Source organism: Squalius cephalus, assembly GCF_949319135.1.
Source record: "Squalius cephalus genome assembly, chromosome: 9".
In the NCBI taxonomy this organism is placed as follows: Eukaryota; Metazoa; Chordata; class Actinopteri; order Cypriniformes; family Leuciscidae; genus Squalius; species Squalius cephalus.
The window spans coordinates 39,534,450-39,549,005 of NC_137130.1; positions in this window are offsets into that span (position 1 = coordinate 39,534,450).

Below are 14,556 nucleotides of genomic sequence, written 5' to 3' on the forward strand. Positions count from 1 at the left end.
TATCCGGAGTCCGAGGGTTGGGCTCAGAGCTCGGGATTTGGAGAACTCCCCCCATCCCAGGCTGTGAGAGGAATAGTAGAAGTGAGGAGATGTGGAGGAGGAGGGATAAACTGTCAATGAACAGAGGTAAGTCTGCTGGATATAGACCTCTTAATTCGTCAATTGAGTTGATTAACGAAACGTGCTCCTCCTGAACTTGTTAACGATGTTAATAAAGCATCATTAAAAGCACCAGCAGACGTGTCTGTGTTCAAAACAAACACACACACACATACACACAAACTCATTATGTAGACTTTCCATAGACAATGGTTTTTGTACTGTATGAACCGCATATTCCATTCCCTAACCCTAAAACAACCCCTTAACATAGAAACAGAAAACATTCTGCATTTTTATATACAAACGTAATGGCCTAGTTTCACACCAGTGAGGTGCCAGGCAGTTCACCATTGTGGTTGCTTTATTTTTCCTTTACATTCATCACTTACCAAGCCAAAACCATTTTCTTTGTTTAGAGGAGCATTTCTCAGTAGATGCAGGTGTTTTTGCAGAAACTGAAACCGGATGCAGAGAATCAGTTGACCTCAAACATTTCCCAATGTCATGAACCGGGACAGCTTCTTGGTCATTAAACTGAAACCTTTCATTTTTAGTTGAAAGCAAAATAAAAGAAAGAAAGTGCAAGTCTTTGTTACATCAAGTAGTTTGATATACTTCATTTCTCAAATTACCTGTACATCAATTAGTATGCTGGTATCCCTGACCTAGAACAGAACTGTGTGTGTGTGTGTGTGTGTGTGTGCAAATATTCAAAAGCAAATATTCTTGCTTTTTTGTTACAGATGTGTGTTTTTTTTTTTTTTTTTACGTGATATTATTGCAACCTTTAAAGGGTTGGATCTCCTCATTGTGACTCAGTATCCCTGGAAGTAACAGACAATATATATATTAGTACACAAGAGATTAACAAGATCCACACACCATAAATACTGTTGTAGGCTATACAGTGATGAATAATAGGAGGAACGCCTATCACCCACTTCAACAGTTTAGATGGAAACATTTACTGTAGTTTACAATGAAACATGCTGGTTTTTGCAAATTAGTTCTTTTCTTTGTAGCATAACTACATTTCAACAATTAACTAGAATAAACTTCTTTTGGTAACTAACAAGAAGTACATTAACACCTAAGTTAAAACTATTAACTAATATGGAAGCAAGATTAACTAAGCAGTAAGTAATAGAAGATTTAGTACAAAGGTAGATCCTTATTAGGTATTTGATTATTACAAAATAAATATATCCTCATTGAGAACTACTGGTGAACTATGACCATTTAATAAAGAATAACCAATTAATTGCTAATCACAAAAGTAACATGTCTAAAAAGTGAGCAATCTTTTTACTCTTAACATGGTCATAACATTTCAGAAGCTTGTTTCTCAAATGGGTTCTTTGTGGAAACCAGTTTATGAATATTATATCCCCCAAATACGTCAGCTACAGGTTGAGATTGTGACTACAACTCCTACCAAAGGATGGATGTATGTTCTCTGTTTATTTCAAACTAAAACATTGAATAATACTAATAATGATAATTTGTTTAAAAGTTTCAATAATTAGGAAGTGATGCTGACACTCTCTTGATTGGATTAGTTCACTATTATGAGCTCTATACGCTGATTTCACGCAGCCGCCATTTTCAAATCGAAAGCGAGGCTCCGGTGGGAAGAAAACCGGAAGTGTCGCCTTTAATCACAGGAGAGTCGTGAATGCGATGGCGTATTGTTGTGTTTAATGATGTTATGTCAATTCTAAAACTGTACATACATTTCTTTCATACTTTAGACTATATACAGTGAAATTCATTTATAATTTTTTTTTTTTTTTTTTATATAATTCAGAAAGTAAAAAAAGAAGCAGGAATGAACTATATACATATCCTATATTGGATATTAACATCCAAAAGTGTAAATCGCGGCAGCAGCTTCAGGTTGGTAGTCCAAAGGCATTGTTGTTTATCTTTACTTCCGGGGTTTTTCCCACCGGAGCCTCGCTTTCGATTTCAAAATGGCGGCTGCGTGAAATCAGCGTATTGAGTATCAGTTCAATGTCTCAGACTCCAAAGACCTAGCTTTAAGTTACAATAGCCTCTTCAGGATATGAATATAAATATTGATGTTCTCTTGTCAAAACAATTTGCATCCTTAATGAAGACATTGGCTGCATTTATGTTGCGTTAAACACAAAACCACATCTTCCAGATTACAACGTTTGTTAGAATATCAGTAATGCCTCACAGAAATGTATGCCTGTACAGTATGTGTCAAATATAAAATTAAATAACTTATTATATTACTCGTGAAAACATGTCAACCTCTCACTTATTACTCAATCGTTACCTTGTCATCCCGCAGGACCTACTAGTGATGTGGACCATTATTTTAAAGTGAAAAACATGTTCAGTCCTCACTGACATGTCACCCTGCAAGATCTACAACATAACACAACTGCAGTGATTGGGTCTAACATCTTTTAATTAAATGCACTGGAACATTTCCATGAAATCGTAAAAGAAAATAGTGCATTATTCAAAAAATGCACAACTGGGCGTGCAAGAATAAAGCACTGTGCAAAATATAATGTCTGAATTAAACATTCTAAATTAAATTAAATTTGGCACAATGATGAACCCTAGCCATAAACTAAACAAAAATTGTGTATTTTGGAATGAAACATTCAACACATTCAACAAACTGTGATGAGAAACTGAGCCAAACATAATGGCTAAATAAAGAAAATAACAATTAGATTGTGATGATAAACAGAATGTACATACAGCCACTGATAACATGTTATTTATTATTTTGTGGAATGTCTATTATTAGCTCTCCATTTCTCTTTTTGTCCTCTATGGGTTACACTGGTTCCCTTGTGCACAACTGTCAGCAACAGTCTGCGAAGTCGGACAGCTTCTGCCGTTTCTGAAACGCAGCACGTGATTTGACTGAAAACTGACTGAGACCCTGGTTATAGACATTACATCATCACCACTAAATCATTAGTGCCACATTAACCACTGTAGAGTGTCTGTTGCTGGTGGCTTTGCAGGCAAATACTGAGATCCAGATGGAGATGATGAACTAAGATCCCCCAACCATATCTCTAAAAAGACACATTCAGCATATCATATATGAGAGCAGTTCGACAAATAACATCCTGGCAATTATATTAAGTAAGTTTCTAAAAATGACATTGCATTACACAATAATCTATCATTCTGATGATCAGGGTTTACAAAATTTAAATTGTGTCATCATTTACTCACCCTCTATTCATTTTAAAAACTGCATGATTTTAAATAAAAGGATATTTTGCCGACTACTTCTAATCACAATGAATGATAAGTGGAGCTTTTACACTTCAAAAAGACCATAAAAAGACCATAATAGCATTTTCAGGGTGTATCTGTGTTTGTTTTGGGTGAATTGTGTTTAGTTCAGTGTTATATACCATTGGTTATTCATGAAGTTATGGCGCTGAACACATTCATTCCAAGAGAGGCTTTCACCTGCAGGGAGAAAAACTTTTTAAAGGGGTTATGATTATGAAAATTGATTATGATTTCACTTTTCTAACTTTAGTTAGTGTGTAATCTTGCTGTTTGAGCATAAACAACATCTGCAAAGTTACAACGCTCAAAGTTCAAAGCAAATGGAGATGTTTTCTTTTACAGAAATCGCTTTTTAAGGACTAAAACGAACGGTTATTTCAACCTAGAAAATTGGGTTATTCTTTTTGACCCAACTTCTGGGTTAAATACCTGACACAAATGTTGGGTTAAAAAAACCCAAACATTGAAGTTAATATAACCCAACTTCTGGGTCAAAAGAACAACCCCAATATCTGGGTTGAAATAACCCAAAAATTTGTTGATCCTCTTTTAACCCAGGAGTTGGGTCAAAAATAACCTAACTTGGGTTACTATGCCAGTATGCCTTATTTAAGAAAATAAAACTTTGTTTTACATTATATTACACACTTCAAGCACTTTTACATTTTTATTGCATTAAATTAAATTAAATTAAATTATATATAAAAAAACACACACTTGGACATATTTATTTTCCTATTTATTTTAGGTCACACTGTATTAACAATTAGAAATTAGAAAGAAAAATAGAAAAATTAACAACTCCCAAACATTCTCTCTCAAACATCGACAACATTCAATAACTGGACAGGACTTGAGGCTTAAAGTCTTCAAACATTGGTTGTGTCATTTACTGCAGCTTAACACAATTAAACAGTTCTGCAATTAAGCAAGGCAGTCTTAAGAAATTTGACTGGTTTTGATTCAGATTCCTCAATCTGATACACAACTTGCTGCAGAAACTCCCATGCGGAAGCACACTGATTGGGGTGGTTGATATCAAGAGCATAAAATGCCTTGAAGCACACGTCAACTGCCCCAAGCAGTGTGCTCTGAGGGAGTGCCTGACCAGCTAATATCACAAATGCCTGAGAGACAAATGCTGGGGATCTCCCAGCGCCAGGACAGAGGGGAATGGCTTCAATTGCTTGAGGTATTCCACCATATTTGTTCCAACCTAAAACAGACAGACAGAAAGATAGATAAAATAAAGTGAATATTGTGTAGAAGGTGAATTGTAAGCAAGATAATAGACTACCAGTTTGTTATAATGCTGATACTAACTGTACAAGGAAGCCAAATGAGCTGTGGTTCTTAATTGGTGTGTTCATTTTGAGTGGGTCATGAATGTGTACAAGAAAATGTGGGTTGAGAACCACTGAGTAATAAAACTAGTCATATTGCTACCTTGGATGGCATCACCCAAAACTGAAATACAACTGTGAGGAACCTTGGAGTTGTTGTTTTTTAAAATCAGGATTCACCCTTTAGCTTTCACATGAAACATGTCACTTGGATTGCCTTCTTTCACCTGTACAGTATAGTTAGAATTAAGAAAATTCTCTCAGAGTGGTGCAGAGAAACTGGTCCATTGTACTTACAGGCATTTGGTGTATGAACGCTGTCCGGGACTCTTCAGTGGAGTGCCGGATAGTCTTCTTCCCAACCCTATAGATGGCCTGTGGCACCATGGTGGGTAGCAGTGTTAGAACTAGTTCCCCTTTGGCATCTGTAGGTTAACAATATTCTAGGTATCAGTCTATGTGTGGAAAATAAAACTGTATAGAAAGACTGTATAGAAATATGTAAATGAACAGATATTTGTGTCTCAACATACAGACAAATGTGACCAAAAGGAAAGGAATCCCAGGACCCTTGCCATATAGTGTCCTCATCTAAGAGAAGAAATGCCTCCTCATCTATGTCTTCAACTAAAAGACAGAAAACAAGACAACATGAGTATTGTTAATAAGTCGAGACAATTGTGAACCCCTTAGGTTCATGTGTTCGAATTTTAAAGATGTGGCGCTGCACGGCCATAAACTGAAGGGGGTCGCACACCGGACTTAGCGGTGCTGCGCTTCGTGCCACGTCTTTAAAATTCAAACACATTATTCTCTATGAGTGTACACACACCGGCGGTTGTATAGCAACGATTGTATTTAATTGTACAGGACAATCAGAACATAGTACAGACATTATCTTAATTTCATAATGTCCTTAAACATAACAATATTGCTGGCCATAAACTGAGAAAGTGCGCGTCCGGTGCGATACCTCGAGTTGTCCTAGACGCGACGCGGAGGTTCTCGTCCGGTGTGAGACCCCCTTAACGTGGAACGAAGTCGCCACTAGCTGCACTGTACTTATCGTATTATTACCGGTATTATAACAATGAGATAAGTACAGCACAGGTTATGAAAAATAGAATTTAAAGACTGTGTAAAGTGAATTCAGTCATTTTCTTTGAAACACATTAAATAAATAGGTCATAAATGTATTTCTCAACAATATGTAAAAAGCATTTCAACCATTTCAACACCTAATTTCATGAACTTATCATTATTTTTAATCATTCAAATTTGTCTGGGTGGTCAATAACACTTTCTTCTTTAGTCTGACAAACTCAAAACACATATTTATTTTGACTTTACACGGACTTTAAACTAGTTAGATGTTGTCGCGATAGCCGCGGCTACATGTCAACCACAGAATTACCTCGGCTAACGCTAGTCTCACCGTAGCAACTAAGCCATGGTAATTTTTTCAGCAAATGGTGCTAAACTAGCAACGTGGACATGGACACAGAAAAGTTCACATTACATCAACACTGAAAATACTCTCTTACCTTGAATACACGATGAAGTTCCACCGAAGAAGCACAGGCCAAAACGGATCGAGCGCGAAGGGATGGTTATTTCAAATGACTGTTGTGAGAAAATTCCAGAACAACTGGAGGGGAGGAGGAGGGGGGAGAAAGAAGAGAAAGCCTATAACCCAGAACATGGGTTACTCTTTGAAAAATAACCCAGAAACCCAAACAACCCAGGAATTGGGTCAAAATATTAGCCCTATAACCCAGAAAATGGTTACTCTCTGAAAAAATAACCCATAATTTTAACCCAATACAAATAACCCCAGAAAATGGGTTGAAGAAATAACCCAGGAGTTTTTAGTGTGTAATAGCGAGATACAACCACGATCGGATGATAAGAGCAAATCATTTGTAACTCTAATGAGAGCAGTCTCAGTACTATGGTACGGTCTAAATCCTGACTGAAAATCCTCACAGATATCATTTCTTTCTAAAAGGAACATAGTTGTGAGGATACCGCCTTTGATTCGAGATCGGCCTGTAATTGACTAATTCTGTACGATCAAGTTGCGTTTTTTTAACGAGGTTTAATCATAGCCAACTTAAAAGTTTTCGGTGCATATCCCAATGACAAAGATAAATTGATGATAGTAAGAAGAGGATCTATGACCTCTGGAAACGAGTTTAGTAAATTCTTCCTCTTCTATAGCAATGAATGAATTGAATTTTTCCTTAGGGAGACTACAATGCACTGCCTTATTCGATACTGTAGTAGACGGTTGCATGGTTATAATTTTCTCCCTGATATTATCAATCTTATAAGTGAAGAAGTTTTAGGTTCTGGGTTTACACTTTGCTTTGTTAATGACTGGGAAAGAAGAGCAGGCAGTGTTAAGCGTTTTTTTTTTTTTTATACTGCAACATGAAGTCAGAGTAGGAAGTACAGGGTGGGCCATTTATTTGGATACACCGTAATAACATGGGAATGGTTGGTGATATTAAAGTCCTGTTTGTGGCACATTAGTATGGCCACCATGGTCACCACCCATCTTGAGGAGTTTGCCCCCTCACATATACTAATGTGCCACAAACAGGACTTTAATATCACCAACCATTCCCATGTTATTACGGTGTATCCATATAAATGGCCCACCCTGTAGAATGAACAAGAAGACGCGTCCTCTTATAGAGTCGTAAAGACGCCTAACCTTAGCTTTCATTAGTCTGAGCTGAGGGGTGAACCAAGGGGAAGAATGATCTGTCCCCTCAAAAACAAATATTTTTGATTTGTTGAAACAACATTTCAGTGACACAGATTTTTCTAGCATGCCATTAGCTGATTTTTATGGCACACTTCCACACGCTGGTGAGGATCCCTTTGATTATTGGCTGAATAGGGCCATGGATATGGCTGAGGACTGTCTCAAGAGACAGGACAAGAAGATTGACAATCTATCCCATGAGCAGACCTGTGGAGCAATGGACAGCAGCTGATGTTCATGCACGTTTGGAGGAGTGTGGTAGAGAGAGACGAGGTGGCTCTGTTTCTATAGTGCTCCCAGCCATTGTTTTTTTGAGGCAGGAGGTTGCTGTTCGGCCTGATGAGGCGGAGGTTGGGACGGCTGTTGGACCTGGATCTGTTTTGTGCCAGGCTCAGCCTGGAGAGCCCGTTGAGCCCATGGGACGAGTCTTGGAGCTGTTGAAACGTGTCTTGGAGCATGGGCACTCAAGTCGTAAGGCTGGTACAAAGCGGCATGTGTATAAATCACACAGAAACAGAGTGAGGCCTACCCTACCTTGTGAGGTGTGTGGAGATGTTGACCACACCACCCATTTTCACTGCAGAGCAAATCATCTGTGTTTTCTTTGTTACAAAGCAGGTCATGCACATGCAGAGTGTCCTAAAGCCAAAGCCTGCACTGCTAATGTGATGCCTGAGACAGATGCTGTTCCACATTCGGGAAACGACTAGGCCTGCATGTGGAGGAGGTGAGTGCAAGGCCAAATGATGACCCCCCATCATTGTTGGATTATGATCTGGAATCTGTATATAAAAGTGTATGTGAAGAGTATAGTTCTCAATGTACAGTTGTCGTGCAAAATACTCAGAAACTTCAGCCATACGATGATCTCTTCTACACTTCAGTGAATATTGGTGGAAAAGTAGAGGCAAAAGCAATGTTTGACACTGGATCAATGGCTTGCACCATGAGCTCCAAGATCTTACCTCAATTGCAGAGTATTGGTATGTTGTCAAACCTTTCACTTGCCCCAACAGATGTTGTTTTGGTTGGATGTGGGGGCATCAGAACGAACCCATTAGGAGTGTGTGCGAGCTAGATATGAATTGTACGGCTGTCATGTCACTGTTCATGTCACTGATGATCTAATTCTTGGCAGTAACCACTTGAAATATTTGATTCTTCAGCTGAGAAGTTTTTCAGAGTTACTAATAGGTGTGTCTGAACGTGAGTGTGATATCAATGAGCAAAACAAGTTACTTGATTTACTAGCCAATGTGGAGAAGTGGAAAAATGGTACTGTCCGTGACTTATTGGGAACAGTAAAAATCAAAAAGGCAGTGTCGCTCAAACTCATGACTGAAAACTTAGTTTGGGGCAAATTGCAATGCACTCATGACATCTCAGCTGGAAGGGCTGTCATTTTGGAACCCAGTAGAGTAAAATCAAGGCCAAGGACAGTGCTGGTTGGAAAAACAGTAGCTTTGATACGTGAAGATGGATGGGTTCCGCTTAAAGTAATAAACCCTTCAGAGAAAGCAGTGACTTTGAAAAGGAATTCTACGCTTGCTGATGCTTTTCCTTGCATTGCCTTGCAGGATTTTGACTGCTCTGAGTTTTCTGATGGTTCCTCATTTGATTTAGAGCAAAACGTTCAGAGAACAGCTGATGTTTTGACTGACATTCAGGATGAGATGAGTGTAACAGATGCTCTGAGTTTACCAGTCAAATCTGGACCCAACAACTCTTGTTCTGCTGATGACACGGCAGTCTTACACGACTTGGGCTTAGCTGACTTGGATGTGGAGTCTTGTGATGTGTCTACAGACTGCAAAGCAAAGCTGGAGCAGCTTATCTCTCAGTATCATTCTATCTTTTCCAGACACAAGTTGGACTGTGGAAAGGCAACAAACGACAAGCCCTTTCAGTTGCCGTATCGACGCCTTGCTCCGAATCAATATGACAAACTTCAGCAAGCTTTGAATGAGATGGAAGAACGTGAGATCATACAAAAATCTAGTAGCGAGTTTGCATCACCTCTTGTTCTAGTCTGGAAAAAGTCAGGAGATTTGAGAATATGCACAGACTTTCATTGGATTAATGCTCGCACGATCAAAGATGTGCATCCCCTTACCCATCAAGCAGATGCTCTTGCTGCGTTGGGTGGAAATGCCTATTTTTCAACAATGGGCCTCACATCTGGCTATTACAGGTGCTGGTCATAAAATTAGAATATCATCAAAAAGTGGATTTATTTCAAGAATTCAATATAAAAGTTGAAACTAATATATTATATAGACTCATTACATGCAAAGTGAGATATTTCAAGGCTTTATTTGTTATATATTTGTTTATTTTGTTATGGCTTACAGCTTATGAAACCCACGAAATCAAAATCCCAGAAAATTAGAATATTACATGAAATCACACAGTAATTACACAGGATACCATGGTCATTGAACCAGGTTTTGGTTCTTTTGGCAGTGTGGGCAGGGTCAAATCCTGCTGGAAAATGAAGTCAGCATCTCCATAAAGCTTGTCTGCTGAAGGAAGCATGAAGTGCTCTGGAAATGTCCTGGTAGACGGCTGCGTTGAGTGGACAGCACAGTGGACCAACACCAGCCGATGACATGGCTCCCCAAACCAACACAGACTGTGGAAACTTCACACTGGACTTCAAGCATCTTGGATTGTGTGCCTCTCCATTCTTCCTCCAGACTCTGGGACCTTGGTTTCCAAATGAGATGCAAAATTTGCTCTCATCAGAAAAGAGGACTTTGGTCCACTGTGCTTTATTAAATCCAGAGTCAACGCAGCCGTCTACCAGGACATGTTCAGAGCACTTCATGCTTCCTTCATTCTCCAGCAGGATTTGCACCGGCCCACACTGCCAAAAGAACCAAAACCTGGTTCAATGACCATGGTATCACTGTGTAATTACTGTGTGATTTCATGTAATATTCTAATTTTCTGGGATTTTGATTTCGTGGGTTTCATAAGCTGTAAGCCATAATCATCAAAATTATAACAAATAAAGGCTTGAAATATCTCACTTTGCATGTAATGAGTCTATATAATATATTAGTTTCACCTGTTAAGTTGAATTCTTGAAATAAATCCACTTTTTGATGATATTCTAATTTTATGACCAGCACCTTTATAATGTAGAAGTTCATGAAGATGAGTGGAAATACACAGCGTTTACATCACCTTTTGGGTTATACGAATATAATCGTTTACTGCAGGGCCTGTGTAACAGTCTGGCCACTTTCATGCGGATGATGTTGACTATATTCGGGGATCAGAATTTCAACAGCCTATTATGTTATCTGGATGACGTCCTGGTATTTGCACCCACCGAAGAGCTGGCGTTAGAGCACCTGGAAATGGTGTTTAAGAGTCTGGAGACTCACAATCTCAAGCTTGCTCCGAAGAAATGTCACCTCTTGCGGAGTTCTGTAAAATTTTTAGGTCACATTATCAGTGCGGACAGTATTGCTACAGATCCAGAAAAAGTCACAGCCATTGCTTCTGTCACTGAGGATGATCTCATGGTTGAGGGTACCAGTGCCAACACTGTTACACAAGCGAGAGTAAGTAACTCAGTGAGATCAGGGAGAAAGCTTGCATGATGTTTAGGGGGTCTGTAGATCAGCAATATCAAGAGTAGCATGGGACCAGCAATTCTAAATTAAAGATATTCAAAGCTAGTAACCTCATGAAAGTCAATGTTGGTAGTTTTATAATTGTTCTTAATTGAGACGTTGTTTAGACATATGGCAATATCCACAATGCACATTACACTGCACTGAGAGTACTGTAAGTCACATCTCTGTCCAAAGGTCTGAGAATACGAGTCATTTTGCTGCAGTGGTGCTTCTTATAGTTATGGTGATGCATCAATCTATTTGACCAGATCACAGATATCGAAGAAGGAGTGGAGCAGTCATATATCAACCAGTGCTTGGGAGACCGATGAATATAACGAGGATGATGAGCAATCCCAAGAGATTTACACCATTCATATGTAAAAATAAATAAAAATACAGTTAAGAAAAACAGTTCAAACGGTGCAGCTGTGACGAGGTGAAAAGTTTAGTTTAGTTTAGTTTATTAAGATCCCCATTAGCTGCTGCAAAAGCAGTAGCTATTCTTCCTGGGGTCTATAGACTTCAACAATAAAAATATTCTTATAACATAAAACAATACATTATACAGACAAAAATGGAGTGCACACATTCATACATAACAATACAGAAACGTACTAAAAATAAAACAATAAAACAACAGCTCTACATTATTCATTATCACAGTACACAGTTACAGCTATACTGCTATAGGGTTCATAATTTTCACAATGTTATCCCTCTCTTCAACCATTAATATCAAAAGCAACAAATTTAAATAATAACAATTATTCTAATGTAAATAAATAAAGTCTTAATCTTTTACGAAAAGTCATTGCATTCATTCCCAAAATCAAAAACTGCGGAAGAGAATTCCATACCACCATTGCTCTATACAGCACTGTCCTTTGCATAAGGTTAGTTCGACACGGAGGTAACAAAAAGCGACTCTCTGTTGACTGACGAGTGGAATATTGATGCACAGCACTAAAAAAAGACAGTCTGCTGTATAGTATTTCTGGCATTTTTGTAACAATAATTTTTCTAACAAAGTTAACCATACAATAATTAATCCTACTTTTTACACTTAGCCAAACTAACCTAGTATTCAATTCTCTAACACTTGTCCTGAAAGGGCAACTTAAAACTACCCGAGCTGCTTTATTTTGAGCAACTGGCAATTTTCTTAAATTCATTTCAGTTGTACTTGACCAAATAATTGAACAATAATCCAAATGTGATAAAACTAATGATTCTACTAATATTTTCATCACTCGATTTGGAATAAATTTTCTACAATGCTTAACAACTGCCAGACTCCTGCCCATTTTCAATAATATTTGATTTATATGACTATTCCAATTTAACAAACTGTCAACAGTCACACCGAGTAGCTTTACCTCAGTAACCTGCTCTATTACAATACCCCCCACAGTCAGACTCAACACAGGCGCATCTTTTAACAAATACTTGGATCCCAACACCATACATTTGCTTTTCCCTGCATTAATCACCATTTTATTGTCCCTAATCCAATTTTCAATTAGTTTCAGTTCAACTTGTAAAATTTTATTAAGTTCAACAAGGGTTTGCGCAGACGTGTAAATTGTAGAATCATCTGCATATAGAGCCATGGTGGAATTCTCTAAAACAAAAGGCAGATCATTTGTAAAAATAGAAAATAAAAGTGGCCCAAGGCAACTCCCTTGTGGCACACCACAATCAAGAGTCTTTATATCAGAATTACTCCCATTAAATGTTACAATAAATTCTCTATTGGCAAGATAACTTTTAATCCATTCAATAGCAGATTTTTCAAAACCATAACAGATTAACTTTTCCAACAAAATTTCATGATCAAGTACATCAAAAGCAGCACTCAGATCTAACAATACTGTTCCAACAATCTTTTTATTTTCAATATCTTTTAACCAATCCTCAGTTATCTGAGCCAAAGCTGTTGTTGTAGAATGTTCCTTCCTATATGCATGCTGATAAACAGAGTTTAAATTATTTATACTGAAATACATACTGATTTGTTCATAGACAATTCTTTCCGTAATCTTACTCAGAATGGGTAAAATACTAATAGGTCTACTATTTTTTCCCGACAATGGTTCCTTATTATTCTTTGTAAGTGGCATAATTTTAGCTACTTTCCAACTAGTAGGACAAATACCTTTCTCTAGACTTAGATTTATTATATAACTTATAGGCATAGCAATCACATCAGCTACTAATTTTAATAATTTTGCATCAAGGTTATCAGCACCTGATGGTTTCTCTTTCATTACTTTTAATAAATTCTCAACTGTAGTAGTACTTACTCTTTCAAAGTCAAATTTGCATGCTTTATTTCCCATTATTTTATTACATATTATTCTATTATTTAAATGACTTTTTTGTTTCAAATTCATACCATATCTTAAAGTTAAAACTTTAATCTTGAAATAAGAACTTAAATGATTTGCAATATCACTGGGTTTAGTCAAAAAGGATCCGTCCACTTCAATAAAAGATGGCACTATTTCAACTTTTCTCCCCATTATTGTATTAAGCATACTCCAAATTTTATTACTATCAGATTTTGCCTCTTTAATCTTATTTTCATAATAATTTCTTTTTTTTGATCTGTTTAGTTTAGTAACATAATTTCTTAATTTCCTATACTTATTCCACAGGATACTGTTGCCTGATGTGATTGCTTCAGCCTTTAATTCATTTCTCAGCTTTATGTGCTCCTTAAGTTCTAAATCTACCCAAGGAGCAGCAATGGTTCTCACAGTTATTCGTCTCAAAGGCGCATATTTATCCATGATTGGCATTATTAAACTAGTAAAAGCCTCTAAGGCTCTATCAGGATCATCCTCAACTAATATCTTTGACCAATCAACATTTCTGACTTCTTCACAATATTCATTTTCATTCATATGTTTCAATATCCTTTTAACAATCATTTTCTGCCCTGATTTGGGAACCTTAGTTTTCCTATTAATTGAAACTAAATTGTGATCACTAAAACCTACCGGCATAGAAATTGCTTTTGAACATAAGTCTGCGGCATTTGTAAAAATTAGATCAATACATGTAGCTATTTTTGTGCCATCAGATCTATAAGAAACTCTAGTTGATTTTTTAACAACTTGTGATAAATTACAGATCTCTGTTACTGAAAGCAACTTATTTTTTAACGAACAATTATTCAAATGCCAATCAATATTCAAATCTCCTAAAAAATATATTTCATATTTTGTATCACAAACTTTGTCTAACATAGTACAAATCTTATCCAAATAAACTATAGGTACATTAGGTGGTCGATAACAAACACCAATTAGGACAGGCCGAAGATGTGGTAACTGTTCTTGTAACCACAATGCCTCTACACCCACAAAACCAAAATCATTTCTAATTTTTACAGGTATTTGATTTTGAA